This window comes from Macaca nemestrina, chromosome 10, assembly GCF_043159975.1.
Source record: "Macaca nemestrina isolate mMacNem1 chromosome 10, mMacNem.hap1, whole genome shotgun sequence".
NCBI lineage: Eukaryota > Metazoa > Chordata > Mammalia > Primates > Cercopithecidae > Macaca > Macaca nemestrina.
Genome location: NC_092134.1, coordinates 134,205,379 through 134,223,754, shown reverse-complemented (window position 1 = coordinate 134,223,754; position 18,376 = coordinate 134,205,379). Strand labels below are relative to the sequence as shown.

General features: G+C 40.7%; 1 protein-coding gene across 4 annotated transcripts in view; it reads left to right on the top strand.

Moving 5' to 3' along the window:
• The window catches only part of LOC105499938 (serine/threonine/tyrosine kinase 1), a 56,788-nt gene that overhangs the window by 18,003 nt on the left and 20,409 nt on the right, over window positions 1-18,376 (top strand). Inside the window, exon 2 of one of the 4 annotated variants that reach the window (XM_071072266.1) lies at window positions 3,365-3,480. The exons of the other annotated variants lie outside the window; for them this stretch is intronic. The gene's annotated coding sequence lies outside the window, so the exon portion shown is untranslated. The remainder of the gene's footprint in view (window positions 1-3,364; window positions 3,481-18,376) is intronic. 4 annotated transcript variants of the gene reach the window in all.

Sequence of the window (18,376 nt, the reverse complement as noted above, 5' to 3'; positions counted from 1 at the left end):
CCGAGTATCCTCCCTCCATAACTTCCATTAGCCATCCCTAAAAGTATGTTTCCTAGTTATTACCAACCAAAGCTCTCTCATAATGAGAAGTAATTTCTGATACCCACAAAAGTCAAAACCATCAGATAACACAATACAAAGTGAAACACAGCATTAGATTTTGAGAAGGATTTATTTATCCCCTTTCAATTCCAGTGGTTTCATAAGGAAAACAGAAGCCTTTTTTCAAAACAGGACCTGTGGCAACTCCTCTGCTTTTCCCAAGGACTCCCAGGCTGTTAGAAATTATTTTAGATCACCTCATGTGTATCAAGAGTGGCAAGAAGACAAAATGGAGAAAAACAATTGTATTCATACATTTTTTTTTCTTTTTTCTTTTTTTTTTTTTGAGACAGAGTTGCCCAGGCTGGAGTGCAGTGACATGATCTTGGCTCACTGCAAGTTCCGCCTCCCAGGTTCACACCATTCTCCTGCCCCAGCCTCCCGAGTAGCTGGGACTATAGGTGCCCACCACCTCGCCCAGCTAATTTTTTGTATTCTTAGTGGAGACGGGGTTTCACCATGTTAGCCAGATGGTCTGTATCTCCTGACCTCATGATCTGCCCTCCTTGGCCTCCCAAAGTGCTGGGATTACAGACGTGAGCCACTGCGCCCAGCCCTGTATTCATCCATTTTCACCCTGCTGATAAAGACAAACCTGAGACTAGACGATTTACAAAAGAAGAGCTTTAATGGACTTATAATTCCACATGGCTGGGGAGGCCTCACAATCCTGGTGGAAGGCAAGGAGGAGGAGCAAGCCATGTCTCACATGGGCGGCAGGCAGACAGAGAACCTGTGCAGGGAAACTCCTACTTTTAAAACTCTCAGGTCTCACAAGACTTATTCAGTATCACAAGAACAGCATAGCAAAGAACCGCCCCCATAATTCAGTTATCTCCTACTGTGTCCCTCCCACAACACATGGGAATTATGGGAGCTACAAGAGGAGATTTGGGTGGGGACATAGCCAAACCCTATCAACAATTTAGTCAACTGAGAAGAAAATTTTTTTTTTCCTCAGAGAAATAAGATCCAAGAAGAGAAAAATTATAAAGACCTTTTAAATATACATATAGATCATATATCTGCTTTTAATTAAAGCTGACTTTTAACCATAACACTTTAAAAATCCTCTTAAATCTCTTATTACCTGACTTTAGCCAGGCCAAACAATCCATTTTTCTGGCTTTTAAACTCTACCAAAAGTAACCTCCCAGATGAAACCGGTAAGCCTTCACTAAGGTTATGACTTAATCACAAGTGTACCAGTATTTTAAAAGAGATGATTAGCAGTTTTTACAAGATTTAGAGTCTACAAGGTAGCTTGGAGATTCAAGAAGGGAAGATAGAAGTTGTTCATGGAGGGGAATAAAATCAACAAATGGCAAAGATCACACAAATATCAACCAGAAAGTACTAATTCCCTAACCAGAAATTGAACCCTGAACCAGGGATGCCATTGTGAAAAGACAAAGCCTTAACTACTAAGCTACAGCATTGGCAGGTTTCCATTGCCTTCCCAGAAACGGCCTAGAGCAGACAGTTTTGAGCTAATGAAGGCTTTTAACTGCTGAAAACAATTTTTAGAGCTAACTATGTCATAAACTCCAAAATTGCTGTCCTCTGGATGGCGGAGACTAAGAGAAAGTACTGCCACGTGGTTACAAGGTCAAGCTCCCAAGGAAGTAAAACAAGATGAGGGAGAAACCCTATCCAGCTTATGGAGTCCTAAGCCTGTGTTCTATCCCAAGGTACCTCCCCTTTATGACAGAATAACACAGAAAGACAAATTCAAAGCACAAAATACACCAGATTCGCTACAGCGTTAAGACTAGCCTCGTGAATCCTTTTACTCATTAATCAAAACGTTGCAAGAGATGGTGATTTCTACCATTCCTGCAACTGGTTTGTACAGACAGAGGAACAGGAAGGGATAAAAGTGTTGCCTACGGTGGGGTGGGGAAGACAAGGAGCTCAGGGAGACTAGAGAAAGACCCAGGTGGCCACTTGTCAGTAGTGAAGGATGTTTCCTAGCAGTCCCATCAGCTGTCAAGTTTCCCCCTTTGGGGAGAAAAAAGCTCCCCATGTCTGGTGATCCTGTACATGCCTAATCCTGTCACCCAAAGCTGTCAGCAAAGAGTGCAAGGCAGATTAATCCAAAGAGAATAGCAGTTAACATCCCATAGTGTCAAATCCACTTTTAACTAAGAAGGACTTTGCTGAGAGGGGCCTCTAACCCCTAAATCTTCGGACGGACTCTAACCTTTCTAAATTGGGCCTCAAACTCAAGTTGCGTTAAGCATCCTTGCCTTTTATTAGGAGGGACCTTAACCCTCTCTGTCTTAGGAGATACTCTCCTAAGTTCGACCTCTAACCTAATCTGATCCTTTGGCTGGGCAAAACATATCCCGCACCTTACCTAAAGTTGGCCAATTGGCAGTGCTGTAGTCTTGCCTGGGCAAAACATATCCCGCCCCTTACCTAAAGTTGGCCAATTGGCAGTGCTGTAGTCTACTTCCTTTGGGTCCATAGAATTTTCCTCAGTATAGTCCCTTCATGGTTTCTAGGAAGATGTTACTGGAAAGGGGTCCCAACCCAGACCCCAAGAGAGGGTTCTTGGACATTGCTCAAGGAATAATTCAGAGTGAGTCCATAAAGTGAAAGCACGTTTACTAAGAAAGTAAAGGAATAAAGGAATGGCTACTCCATAGGCAGAGGAGCAGTGTGGGCTACTTGACTGAGTAGACTTACAGTTATTTCTTGATTATATGCTAAACAAGAGGTGGATTATTCATGAGTTTTCTGGGAAAGGGTTGGGAAGTGAAGTTTCCACCCCTTTTTAGACCACATAGGGTAACTTACAGATGTTGCTGTGGCATTTGTAAACTGTCATGCCACTGATGGGCATGTCTCTTAGCATGCTAATGCATTATAATTAGTGTATAATGAGCAGTGAGGATGACCAGCGGTCACTTTTGTGGCCATCTTGGTGGAGGTGGGTTTTGGCTGGCTTCTTTACTGCATTCTGTTTTATCAGCAAGGCCATTGTGACTTGCATCTTGTTGACCTCCTGTTTCATCCTATAACTAAGAATGCCTAACCTCCTGGGAATGCAACCCAGTAGGTCTCAGCCTTGTTTTACCCAGCCCCTATTCAAAATGGAGCTGCTCTGGTTCAAATGCCTCCAACAAGACCAATCTTTAAACATTAATGCAGTGCCACGTTTTTGTTCCCAGGACAAGTCAAGAATCCACGAGGGTAGCAGGTATTGCTATCATTATTCATATACCTTTGCTTTAAACTGCTTTCTGTATCATTGTAGGGGCACATCTACCATTCTTGATTTTCCAGGAGCTCTGATTCTTTCTGTCAACATACAGGATGCACAGATCCTACTAAAAGGACTGCAAGGACTGGATTTTGAGGAAATGATATAAGGTATTAAATTTCTTGCTTAAGATGATAGAGAAAAACTCTTATCCACCTTTTCTCAGGTTTTACACTTCTGAATTCTCATATGTAAATATATTTTATATATCTTAGTTTCATTATAGTTCTACTTTCTTGAGTACTCCTCATGAGATATCAATAAATAATGATAATACCTCATATTTGTACTGTTATACATCTCAAATACTTTACATGCAACTCTCTAGAAAAGATACGTTAATTGGGCTGGGCACGGTGGCTCACGCCTGTAATCTCAGCACTTTGGGAGGCCGAGGCAGGTGGATCACAAGGTCAGGAGATCAAGACCATCCTGGCCAACACAGTGAAACCCCATCTCTATTGAAAAAAAAAAAAAAATTAGCCGGGCTTGGTGTCGGGGGCCTGTAGTCCCGGCTACTCGGGAGGGTGAGGCAGGAGAATGGTGTGAACCCGGAAGGTGGAGCTTGCAGTGAGCCAAGATCGTGCCACTGCACTGCAGCCTGGGCAACAGAGCGAGACTCTCTCTCAAAGAAAAAAAAAAAAAAAGAAAAGATATGTTAATTGATTTGCCAAAGGTCACACGGGAAGTCATTGACCCAGTGTTATAACTGAGATCTCCTGACTCCTTTCCCTGTTTCAGGAGAAGTTTCTTCCTTTCAACCAAGCATTTCTCCTAGAACTTTCTATTGAGAAATATTTAGGTGAGGAAAACAAGATGAATTTCAGAGCAGAAGGAAGTTGAAGCCAAAGTGAAGATTACTGTCAGGACCTCATCATACTGGAGACCATATTGGTGTGCAAAAATAGCATTATTTTAAAGTTCATTTATCTTAGATTTTTTCCAGAGTGCATCTCATATTATCCCTCTGTAGACTCGTTAACCCTTTTTCTCTCTAAAAACTGTAAGTAGTGATATAAGACAAGATAAAAAGTGTGGTCGACAAATGATACAGCCTTAAGTAAAGTTTGCTTGAAAGTCTGTGAAAGAAATACCAAAACCTTAAGAGTTTAACAGATCCCCAAGTTATTTACCATAGAAAAGCTTTACTTCAGGAAGCAAGGGCACTTCAGAAGAGATGGCCTTGCGCGTGTCTACATGAGAGGAGAGGGAAGGATGTGGGGAATATGATAATTCTACCTTGGATTTCTGAAATACTTGTATTTGTATTCTAAAACTTTAAAGTACTTTCATATGTTTTCTCTCATTTGTGCTGTCAAAACATCTCTGATTACATTGTGCAAGACTATGACCCATTATTTTACAGATTAGGGATTAAACCCCGGGGAAATGATCTCACTTGCTGAAGATTACATACAAATGAGGGAGAGATGAATGAAGGGAGGAGGGGGAGAGAAAGAATGAGAGAGAGAAAGAGAGAGAGGGAACTAGAATAGTGGATGCCAATGTAGAATCTTATCTAATAAATTAGAGTCTGGTGAATTTTCTCTGGATGAATTAAGAAAAGGAGATAACAAGGGTTTAAGGCAGGATTCCCAAACTTGGTCGCATATTGGAATTACCTTAGGAGCTTTACATACATCTCAATACCTGGTTCCTGTTCCCAGAATCTGATTCTGATTTCATTGTTTGAGATGCATCCCAGGCAATGGGATTTTTAAAAAGCTCCTCAAGGAGAACCTCTGACTTACATTTTGGTTGTTAGAGCCTAGGAAAAGAATAGTATAAAATCTGCTGCGTCCACTTTAATACTCATATGACCTTTTAAATTTGAAAACTATGAAGCAATTTACAAAAAAAGAATAGAACAACTGACAATTTAAGATTTAAAAAGCAGATACATTGCAGAAGGCTGGTCAGAAAATTGTACCAAAGTGTAAGTAAGATTTTCTGTAAGCTCAGGTGTCAGGAAATAATTATCTTATTCCTGTGGAATATACAGAAATGTGAGTGGTATTATGTTATCATATTGATGTTACATAGAATGAAGGTCTTATCCACAAGGAGAGGTCATTCAAAAATGTCATAATTTGAGGAATAATAACAGTAATTATTATAGGAATATTCTTATTTTTATAGCTATCATAGGAATAATTAGTAACAGCTACTGCTTACTATGTACTAGGTATTGTTCTAGGTGCATTATCATGTAAAATTGGTTAATTATTACAATGGCTCTTTGTGTTAGATACTATTGCAAACCCAATTTGCAGATGAGAAACTGAGGATGAGGAGAGATTAAGTAATTCACTCAAAAGTACAAAGCTAATTATAATAGTAGGAGAGATGGGTATACTGAATTTCAGAAATGGGCTGGGCTATGTTTCTGAGACTTATAATTAAAAAAAACTGGAAAGTGAGCTGAAACCTAGGAGTCTGAATAGTAAATACACCTTTCTCATGGCAGATATAAAAGACCATAAGGAAAGGAGTGAGTGAGCCCAGCATTTCCCTCACACATACAAGTTCAGAGCAGGAAAAGTGCAGGACCAAGGCAGGAGGCTGTTGGGCTCCAGCATGGCCCTCTTAAGACAACAAGCTAGCTGCAGTAGAGTTGCAAACTTCAACTTAGGAAAATACACACTCCTGCGCACACACCTCACACACCCACAACCACACTTGCACACACACTGCTCCTGCACTTTTTTTTTTTTTTTGAGATGGAGTCTCGCTCTGTCACCCAGGCTGGAGTGCAATGGCGCAGTCTCAGCTCACTGCAACCTCCGCCTCCCAGGTTCAAGTAATTCTCCTGCCTCAGCCTCCTGAGTAGCTGAGACTACAGGTGCCTGCCACCACACCCAGCTAATTTTTTTTTTTTTTTTTTGGTAGAGACGGGGTTTCTCTATGTTGACCAGGCTGGTCTCGAACTCCTGACCTCAGGTGATCCACCTGTCTCGGCCTCCCAAAGTCCTGGGGTAACAGGCATGAGCCACCACGCCCGGACCTGCTCCTTCACTTTTTATTCACTGAATTGGTTTCCTAAATTTACTTAACATTTAGCAAGTCTTCGGGCACTTTCATTTTATTGTGCCTGTGCTGGGAAGAAAGGAATTTTAGCTACATTTATGCTAATGCATTGAAGGAAAGCCATCAAAAAGGGAATCTTGATCAGGAGCACAAAGTTGGAACCATTTGTCTGAAAAGTAATTATGTTATACAAATACATTCTTGCTAGAAGAGGCACTTTTACCTACTATCACTGAAGAACAATTTTACGTTCTTATTAATTCTCACTAGAATCCTCTGATGTAAGCAGGCAGAATTATCTCAGCTGTATAGGTTAGTAAAGCAAGGCTTCAATACATTAAGATAAACCCACCCCTAACTCTGACACGGGTTCTTTTATTCTTTCTCCTTTACTACAGTTGAATGGAGATGATACATTAACTTTGTTCGTGGGAGTTCCAACTTGGCTTTCTCCCAGGTCGGCAAGATAATGCCTTTAGCAAGCAACAGTGAAGCTTGTTAAACTCCAGATCTTCACCTTGACTGTAGGCCAGGAGAGCCCTCTTTGAAGCCATTAATCTTGATTTAACGATTGTACTTTGTCTTTAATTCTAAACACTAGTTCTTTAGGAAGATTGTTTTCCCTCTTTGACTTTTTTTATTACCCTCAGCCAATTTTCTCTTTTGTATTTCGGCTATCAAACTTTTCTGCCTTGTAGCCTTTCTTCTTTTGCATGTTCTTATTATAAAATAACTAAGGCTTAATTCATTCCATTTGGAAAATAGAAAATAGAGGAAAAAATTATTCATACTAACCATCATCACTGTTGCTATAACATTCTAATATAGTTCTCTTTGGGATTCCCCTACACAGGTGTTTTTCCCACTCAATTTCATTGTACTCTTGTGGTACATATATTGTTAAAATGTGCCTTTTTACTTAACCCACTAACATTAAAAATTGCCATTTATTAAAACTTTTTGTGAACATAAATTTAATAAATATGTAGTATTCCATTGTCCAACTATATAAAAATAATTTGAAACATCCCTCCTCTTGATGAAAATTTAAGTTTTTCTTCTATTTTTAATTTTTTATTTCAGAAAATTTCAAATATATACAAAAGCAGCAAAAATAGTAGAATGGCTTCCCATGTATATCCCCTGAATTCAGCAATTTTGAACACATGGTTAATTTTTTTTTATTTCTCCTCCACCTATTTCTCCACCTATTTCTCCTCCTTCAAGTTCATGAATTATTTTGAAGCAAATCCCTATTTATATTTTCAAAACAGTTAAATAAGTGTCACAGATTTTTTTGTGTGTTCAGAAACATCTTCCATTTTTAAAAAAAACATATACATAATTGACACTTGGGAGAGAAATTACAGAGTCAAAATCGTTAAGGCCATTCAGACTCTCAATTTTCATAGTGCCAAGTTATTTTTCAAAATGTAGACATTTAGATTCCTTGTCAATCTTATAAGAGTGGTCTTTTTAAATAAAACTCTTTAGAGCGTAAATATTAGTTTCCAAATCTTGTTTTCTGCTGGGTGTGGTAGCTCATACTTATAACCTCAGCACTTTGGGAGGCTGAGGTGGGAGGATCACTCAAAGCCAGGAATTTTAGATCAGCCTGGGCAACATGGCAAGGCCCCATCTCTACAAAAAAAAATTTAAAATTAGCCATGTGTGGTGGCACCTGCCTGTGATCCCAGCTACTCAAGAAGCTCAGGTGGAAGGATCACTTGAGTCTGGGAGATCAAGCCTGCAGTGAGCCAAGATCATGCCTCTGCACTCTAGCCTGGACAACAGAGCAAGGCCCCAGCTCAAAAAATTAAAAAATAAAATAAATAAATAATAAGTAAATAAATATCTTTTTTTCTTAAATGGATTGGCAAAAAAATGTATCTTGTTTTATTTTAAAGTAGTTTTAAAATTACTATTTAAGATAAAAAAACTTTCATTTTAGTTCACCATGCTTCCACATTTGTTAAACATTTTGTTTTGGTGAACTGGTTTTCTTTTGTTTTTCATGTTCCTTGACTATTTATTTATTGGCATATTAGTGGTTTTCTTATTACTATAAAAGTACTATGTTTTTATTTGTTTATTGGTTGATGTTTTCATTGTGATTTTTTTTTTTCCTGTTGGAAGAAAGTTTTTTGTTTAAGCTTAGGAAGTTATCGCAAACCCAATATAATTTATAATGTTAATTTTTTATGTCTCTCAAAGCATCTAGCTTTTTTCCCAAAATTTATTTTGTGTACAGGTGAATCAAAACTATAATTTTTGTTATCAAACAAGTATTCTATCACCTAAATTCCATTTGATGAATATATCTTAGTAGTTCTCAACCCCAGCTGTACATTAGTATCTCCTGGGAAGCATTCCCTTGATTGAAGCTGATATGTGAAGTCATAATCTATGGGGTTTATAATCATCATAATCTCTAAGAGGAGTGGTGTATTAGTCCATTTTTATGCTGCTGATAAAGACATACCTGAGACTGGGAAATTTATGAAAGAAAGAGGTTTAGTGGACTTACAGTTCTGAGTGACTGGGAGGCCTTACAATCATGGCAGAAGACAAGGAGGAGTAAGTCACATCTTGTGCGAATGATGGCAGGCAGAGAGAGAGAACTCTTTTGTGCTGGGAAACTCCCCTTTATAAAACCATCAGATCTTGTGACACTTATTCACTATCACAAGCACAGGACAGACCTACCCCCATGTTTCAATTACCTCCCACTTTGTCCCTCCCACAGCATATGGGAATTCAAGAAAAGATTCGGGTGGGGAGACATCCAAACCATATCGTTTTACACCTGGCCCGTCCCAAATCTCATGTTTTCACATTTCAAAACCAATCTTGCCTTCCCAACAGTCCCCCAAAATCTTAACTCATTTCAGCATTAACTCAGAAGTCCACAGTTCAACATCTTATCTGAGACAAAGCAAGTCGCTTCCACCTATAAGCTTGTAAAATCAAAAGCAAGTTAGTTATTTCTTAGATACAATGGGGATATAGACATTAGGTAAATACAGCTGTTCCACAGGGAGAAATTGGCTAAAACAAAGGGCTACAGGCTCCATGCAAGTCCAAAATCCAGCAGAGCAGTCAAATCTTAAAGCTCCAACATGATCTTCCTTGACTCCACGTCTCACATCCAGGTCATGGTGATTCAAGTGGTGGATTCCCATGGTCTTGGGCATCTCTGATGCTGTGGCTTGGCAGGGTATAGCCCCACTCCTGGCTGCTTTCGTGGGCTGGTGTTGAGTGTCTGCAGCTTGCCCAAGCACATGGTGCAAGCTGTTGGTGGATCTACCATTCTGGGGTTTGGAGGATGGTAGCCCTCTTCTCATAGCTCCGCTAGGTGGTGCCTCAGTAGGGACATTGTGTGGGGGCTCCAACCCCACATTTCCCTTCTGCACTGCCCTAGCAGATATTCTCCAGGAGGACCCCGCCCCTGCAGCAAACATTCTCTGAAATCTAGGCAGAGGTTCTCAAGCCTTAATTCTTGACTTCTGTGCACCCACAGGCTCAACACCACATGGAAGCTGCCAAGGCTTGAGACTTTCACCCTCTGAAGCAACAGCCCAAGCTCTACCTTGGCCCTTTTAGTCACAGCTGGAGCAGCTGGGACATAGGGCAACAAGTCCCTAGATTGCACATAGCAGAGGGACCCTGGGCTCAACCCATGAAACCATTTTTTCCTCCTAAACCTCTGCGTCTGTGATGGGAGGGGCTACCTCAAAGATCTCTGACATGCCCTGGAGACATTTTCCTCATTGTCTTGGTGATTAACATTTGGCTCCTTGCTACTTATGCAAATTTCTGCAGCTGGCTTGAATTTCTCCTCAGAAAATGGGATTTTCTATTCTATCACGTTGTCAGGCTGCAAATTTTCCAAACTTTTATGCTCTGTTTCCCTTTTAAAACTGAATGCCTTTAACAGCACCCAAGTCACCTCTTGAATGCTTTGTTACTTAGAACTTTCTTTGCCAGATACCCTAAATCATCTCCTTCAAGTTCAAAGTTCCATAGATATCTAGGGCAGGGGCAAATGCCACCAGTCTCTTTGCTAAAACATAACAAGAGTCACCTTTGCTCCAGTTCCCAAGAAGTTTCTCATCTCCATCTGAGATGACTTCATCCTGGATTTCATTGTTCATATCATTAGCAGCATTTTTTTTTTTTTTTTTTTTTTTTGAGACAGGAGTCTCACTCTGTCTCCCAGGCTGGAGTGTGGTGGTGTGATCTCGGCTCACTGCAACCTCCACCTCCCAGTTCAAGCAAGTCTCCTGCCTCAGCTTCCCGAGTAGCTGGGACTACAGGTGCCTGCCACTGCACCTGGCTAATTTTTTGTATTTTTAGTAGAGACTGGGTTTCACCATGTTAGCCAGATGGTCTCGATCTCCTGACCTCGTGATTCAGCCTCATGATCCGCCCACCTCAGCCTCCCAAAGTGCTGGGATTACAGGCATGAACCACCACTCCCGGCCTGGCTTTTTGGTCAAAGTCATTCAACAAGTCTCTAGGGAGTTTCAAACTTTCCCACAGTTTCCTGTCTTCTTCTGAGTCCTCCAAACTGTTCCAACTTCTGCTTATTACCCAGTTCCAAAATCACTTCCACATTTTTGGGTATCTTTTCAGTAGCTCCCCACTCCTGGTACCAGTTTACTGTATTAATCCATTTTCATGCTGCTGATAAAGACATACGTGAAACTGGGCAATTTACAGAAGAAAGAGGTTTAATGGACTTACAGTTCCCAGTGACTGGGGAGGCCTCCCAATCATGGTGGAAGGCAAGGAGGAACAAGTCACATCTTACATGGGTGGTGGCAGGCAAAGAGAGAGAACTTGTTTAGGGAAACTCCCCCTTATAAAGCCATCAGATCCCATGAGACTTATTCATTATCATGAGAACAGCATGGGAAAGACCTGGCCCTTGATTCAATTACCTCCCACTGGGTCCCTCTCACAACACATGGGAATTCAAGATGAGATTTGGGTGGGGACACAGCCAAACCATATCAAGTGGGAAATGAATATCAGGATTGATATTTTTAAAAAACGCCTCCTAGGAGATTCTAATGTGCTCTCTGGTTTGAGAACCACTGATCTGCTCATTTTGATTCATGCTGACTTCTTTATATTAAAGTCCTAAATATGTGTCTTTTTTTCTGGGATATTTATGTGTTCTAGTAATCTATCTTAATGTTTTTCATTGTGTGTGTGCGTGTGTGTGTGTGTATTTAGGCTTTGTAAACTATTTATGCCTGATACAGGCCTCTCCATACCAAACTTTGCTTTGTTTTTTTAGAATGAGAGATTACTGCATGTTTGGGTATTACTAGTTCCCTTTCTCATCTTGCTGGAGCCCTGTTTCCAAAGAAATCAACTATAAAATCTCTCTCTGAACTCCTCTTTTCAGTCCTCTCATTCATACAGGTCTCAAAGATCACAGAAGAGCTCCCTAAACACATTTTCTCCACATCCTCACCACTTATTCATTCCCAGAACCACCCTGCTCTCTGGCCACTACACTATAGCCATTCTTTCTATGACGAGTGACCTCCATGTTGCCTGTATCCACTACTTATTATTTTCCTGACCTCTCATCAGATTTTAGTCCAGCTGCTGTCCATGATCCTCTCCTTTGCTTCCACAACAGCACAAATTCTTGGTTCCCCTTTACTTCTCTAGTTTTTCCCTCTTAGGCCCTTTTTGAGTTTCCTCCTGGACCCCAACTCCTCTTCCTTCATGTAGCCTTATCCGTAGGAACTCCATGCATTCTTTCCTAGGCCCTCTTTTCCTCTCTTCTCTTTTTCCTTTTTGTTTATTTTTTCCTCTTTCTCTCTTATTCACTTTCAAGCTTTCAGTATTATCTAATGACTCCCAGATATTTATCTCTGGTCCAGGCTTCTCTTATGAATCCTAAGAACTGTACAACCAAATGCTTATTTCTAATATTCTACTTAAAAGTCACACTGGCATCTCAAATCAAAATGTCCAGAACGACTCATCATCTTCTCCTCTTATTTGATTTCTCCTTCTTCTTCTTACCTTCTACAACCACTGTGTCCTGTTGGTTCAATCTCCTCATGGTTTCCAGTCCATTATTTTTCTTTTTTTACTGTCACTACTGTAACCCAAAAATGATTATGAAATTGTTAGTTTCACAATTGATATTCTCGTATGTATTTATTATCACCTGCAATTTGTTATTCAATGGCTGCAAAAATAGTACTTTTTACTTTTCAATTTGAAATGATTAGAAGTTCACAAGTAGTTGCAAAAATAGTATAGAATCCAATGTAACAATTACCCATTTTCCCAGTGGGAACATCTAAATAACTGTAGCAAATAATCCAAATTATGAAACTGACAATGGCATAGTATAATTAACTAGATTATAGAGCTTCCTGGGATTTCAGTTTTTGCATTCATGCATTATCTTGTTCCTCTCTGTACATATTTCTTTGATATTTTATCATATATATTCATGTAATTATCACCACAGTCAAGATACAAAATTGTCTGTCACCATAAAGGAACTCCCTCATGCTACACCTTCAAAGTCACACCTTCTCCCTGTTCCTACTGGTAAACACTGATTTATTTTCTGTCTCTCTAATTTTGCCATTTTGGAAATATTATACAGATGGAACCATAAAGCATGTAACCTTTTGAGACAGGCTTTTTCCACTCAGCATGAAGTCCTTAAGTTCCATTCAAGTGTTGTATGTAGCAATAATTTGTTCCTTCTTATTGCTGAGTAGTATTCCAAATAATGTTTTTTTTAAAAATACAAAATGGATCATGTCACTCTACTTAAACACTTCGGTGATACTTAGAATAAAACAAGCAATGTTTAGCATGGCCTAAAGGCTCATTATGATCTGCCTCTGGACTACCTGCACAGTGCCATCTCTTCGTGTTTTCTCCTCTCTTGTTACTGTCCAGGCCCACTGACCTTCCAGTTCTGAGAATGTGTCAAGCTCTCTTCTCATCCAAGGCCTGGATACTCCTCCTCTCTTGCCTTGTGCCTGTGCCCACCTTTATCTAGTCAGCTCCTACTCATCATTCGTTTAAATATTGTTTACTTAGAGAAACTTTTTTTGACTTTCTTTCTATTGCACCTTTTTTATAGCACCTTAAACTTCTCCTTCATAGCAAAACATATTTAATAACTTTTATGATTAGTTATTTAACATCTGAGTGAATGACTTGGAATAAGGCTGGCCTCCCAAGGAATGATGTGAGATAAACTCACTAGATTGTAGAAGCAGAAGAAGTAGAGTTGTCTCAAATGGATGGTCCATTTATAGAGTAAAATTCAGGCAAGATTTAGCAACTCAGGTTTTCAGTGTGGTCGGCCGAACAAAAGGCAGTGGGGTTCAGGGGTGTGAATGAAGTAGGAATGAGGTAGAGTGGAGCAGGATGATGGTCAGTGAAGAGGCATTCGACCATTGTGGTTGCATTTATCTGGGAGGCTTTTATATTAGTAGCAAGAGCACGGTAATCAGAGTATAAAGCAACATTTCAATCTTACTTAGGATTGATTTAGGCAAAGAGAGGACAACAAGGCCTCATCGACTTGTATGGCATTCAGGTGAGGGGTCCAGATTTGAGAGAGTTCTGTTAACAGGCATGAGTAAGGGGGCAGATTTTGGGAAGTGGATAAAGGCTACATCTTCCCCAAATTGGGAAGTATGTAAGATAAATAGGATGAAGAGGACTGAGACTGCTGATCGCCATAATGCCCTCATCAGAATTGGTTCAGGAACTGGGTGGAAATTAGCCAGCATATAAGTGCTATCAGTGGAATCAGTACGAGGAGCTGAAAAATTTAGAGGCAGAAGAAATCAGGCAGGTGCTGATACATTTTCCCTGGTAAATACCATACCACTATCTAGCATTCTTTCCATTTCTATACCTTAGTTTACAGCATTATGCTATTTGATTTATCTGGTTTAAATCTCTCTTCCTCAGCATGATTGTTCAATTCAGATATCTACTGGCAGCTGTACTATTTCTGCTGTCAAATGACACCTAATTCAAGTATAAGAAGTTTTAAATCCTGCATTAACTTTTTGATTACTTTAACTCCCTCTCCGTACATGGAGATGAGTATACTTACATCCACAAATATTATAAATATTCAGATGAAAGGTTTTTTGTTTCATTTTGTTATTTTTGGTTATGCATGTTTACCTGATTGATACAGCTGTGTGACTATTTCCCAACTGGAAAGGCAGGTGAAAAAGTAAGGAAGGAAGAGGGAGAGCAACACGTATTGATGATCCACAATGGCTCTGGTAATGTTCTAGATATTTTACAGAAATTATGCTATACAGCTCTCAACAACCCTGGTAGGTAGATATCATCAGCAGCACTTCACATATGGGAAAACGGGGGTTCACAAAGTTAAAATACCCATACAAAGTCATAATGAATGACAGAAATGAGATTCAAACAGAAGCCAAACTCCAAAGCCCCTTTCCTTACCATTATAGCATAGGAAATTGTATGCAGGGTAAGGGTAGGAAGAGATACCTATCAGATTCCAGGGCTGCCATGATATGGGTGGGAAGATGTGGATTAAAGGAAGCCTCCAAAATCTGGGAGCTCTTGCAGGGACAAGGAGAAGTAGCATAACTGGCTGAGGGTACTTATTGATTGGCATGCCCGTTTTCCAGTTGATAAACTTCCTGCTGCTCTCTGCAGCAGGAGAGAGACGCACAACCCTTAGGAGACACGCACGTTTCCTGCTCCCTAAACTAGGAAGGCGAGGAATGGCAAGGTCAGGTGACATGCTTCCGGATGCTGAATGAATCACCCACCAAACCAGAACTAGAACTTCAACCCTCTCACTCTGTTATTACGGCACTAAGTCACGGCTGACTCCACTTCCCCTAATTCCCGGACTGCTCAGCTCTGAACCACGCTGACCCACTCCCTAGGGAGGGGAACCTGCCCTTGGATACCGGCTGTGCAGAATGAGGCAGGAGGTTATGTGTTCCCAGGGGTGTCTTTTTCCGCTTGCCAGGGGTTTGTTATTGTTTACCTGGAATTACATTCTACATATAGAACTTTTATAGTGACACACCCTGTACGGCACAGCACTGAGGTAAGCAGCAGCTGAGTTAGCTTTCTGATGGTGAAACCTCATGACCACATCTCTCTGTCTGCCTGGGCCCGGGTCTCATTTATCAGAGAATGAGAAAGTGCGTGTACATGTATATGTGCCCCTACAGCCTGTGTAGCCTGTCGTCCTTCAGTCCTCCTCAGCTTGGGCCCTCCTCTCTGCCAGGGGGCAGTGTGTTAGATAGCCTGGAAAAGTGGCCAGAAAACAAAACAGATCTCCTCACTTATGAGGGGAGACTTCCAAGAGAGTTTTAGAGAACCCAAAATCTTCCATAGAAGGAAAAACCCAGCAGGCCGAATACCAAAGAAGAGGACTGATCCCTGGAAATGAAAGGTCACTGACAACAGTAGGAACAAGGTATTTGAAAGCAGCCCCAAGCCGTCTTCTGGTGCATTAATCAGATAGGAAAAGGAGACGCGGATGGATCAGAGATAATCCTGTACTGAGTGGGAGTGGCGTTGTGTGTTCTCGGCTTTTCCCTCTTACTGATGATAGCCCTTATGCTGAGCTGGGGAAACTGAGGAGCTGGGAAAATTGTTATTCATTAGGAATCTCAGAAAGAGAAAGTAATCAGCAGGAGAATATTTAGTTTAAGATACGCTATTTTTGGGCTTTTGTTTGAAACTGGTAGATGAAGGATTATGGAATTGGGCACATAAAAAATAGCAAGATAATTATGATAAAAATAAGCTGTTTTGAATGTGTATAATACCTCAAAGGAAATAAAATGTGTTTATCTGTGAAACCATATTTAAAATCTGATGCTGTTTGTAAGTGTCTGTGAGCACTGCGCTTCTTACCTAGATGTTATGGGGCCTGGTTTCCAATCACTTCGCTCCTCTGCAAAGTAAATTTTTGTGAGGTACCAGGATACAGATTAAGCTTCCTCATCTCAACTGTATATCACGTATGTTTCAGGAATCTCTGGAGATAGGTAAAAATAGGAAGCAAGAAAAGCTGATAGCCCTCAGATGTCATCATCTGGTGAGCACCAATGAGTCAAAAGATCTGTTGAAACAGGCTCAGGGACTCCTAGGCACCATGGTGGAAAGGGGTTTCCCTATGAGAAGCCCTCTGAAACACTTTCCCTAGAGTTTCAAAGTTCGGTTTGATCCCTGGGTCTCTAGGAAGATGAGGGAGGGCAAAGATCAGAATAAGCACAATTTCTCAATATCTGAGAAGAGTGAGAGGACAAGATAACCTCTCTTAGGTAACCTCCTCCCTGCCTCACCCACACTAGGAGCTATCACCGGGCATAAGGCAAGTTATCTACACAAATATGCTTCTCTGGATTTACAAAGAATCATGTCTCCAGTGTGCCCTTCCATGCACTCGGTGTCCTCTCACTGGTTTGTTTCCCTAGAAAGGGAGAGCCTGGGGCCCTGAGAGAGCCGCATGAAGACCCTAATTCCTAGGCCAGTGCCCTGTGCCCTGCAATTTGTGGTCTCTTCCTGACCCTCATGCTCACGGTGGAAGATGGCTAGTCCTAAGAACCGGACTGTTTTACTCAAAAAGCAGAAGATAGAAATAGGATTGGGGATCAGACCCAGGAAAATGAACAAAGGAAACAATCCAAGATGGCATAATCTGGTGAATACTGGGAAAAAAAATTCTGATTCTACCTCTATTTTCAGAATATACTTTAAAGACAGACAGGCAGATGTCATCTATGTCCCTATGAGGTTCCTATATGACACCCTTACAGGCAGATTCAATTCATGCATTCTTTCCAAATTAGAGTGCATTTGTTAGTAAAATTTGGTTTCAGCCTTGTGGTCTCCATGATTCTTTTGGATTCTAATGTAATCCTTCTTGACCTCATTGGTCTTGCTTACTTGAAAGACAAGTATATATGTATAAGGAAATAGTATAAAGAACATTGGGTTTGTAAGTAAAAGACCTGGGTGTGCAACTTTGCTCTGCCATTTTTTTTAAAAAGTGGCTAATTTGGTGGGGTATGGTGGTTCATGCCTGTAATCCCAGCACTTTGGGAGGCCAAGGCGGGCAGATAACCTGAGGTCAGGAGTTCAAGAACAGCCTGGCCAACATGGTGAAACCCTGTCTCTACTTAAAATACAAAAATTAGCTGGGTATGGTGGCATGCACGTGTAATCCCAGCTATTTGGGAGGCTGAGGCAGGAGAATTGCTGGAACCTGGGAGGCAGAGGTTGCAGTGAGCCGAGATCATGCCATTGCACTCCAGCATGGGCCAACAACAGCAAGACTCCACCTCAAAAAAGAAAAAGTGGCCAATTTATAACTTAATCACTAATTCATAACTTAACCCTTCAGTTTCTGCCTTGCCTTCTTTGTATGAAAGTGCCTAGCACAATACCTGGCACACCGTAGTTACTAAACACAGGTTTATTAGATCTGCAAACAGGAAGCTTGTTTTATAGGATGTTGGTAACAAGTAATTCTCAAATCCTCTAGATCTGAGCATTGTTCTCTGTCTCACCTCCAAATTAATATGTTCAGCCCATTAAACATGTTTTTTTGTTTGTTGGTTTGGGTTTTGGTTTGGTTTGGTTTTTTGTTTTTGTTTTGTTTTGTTTTCCAGATAGCTCAAGGGTAAGGATGAAAGACTGACTGTACAAGAAGGCAGACTGTTTCAGGCTAGGGGCTGCTACCTCCATATAGTTTACCCTCCTCACTTTTAGTCTTTGAGTCTTCTGCCCCATAGCCCAAAGCCATTAATAACTTCCTTGACCCATGTGGCATCCACCTGGGAGGGTGGATCACTTGTCTATCTAAAAAGAACATGGCTAGAAGATCCGCATGTGTTGATAAGCAAGCAGTAAGCTTGAAGGTGAGGCTGGCACAACGGATTTAATTGTACCTTACTG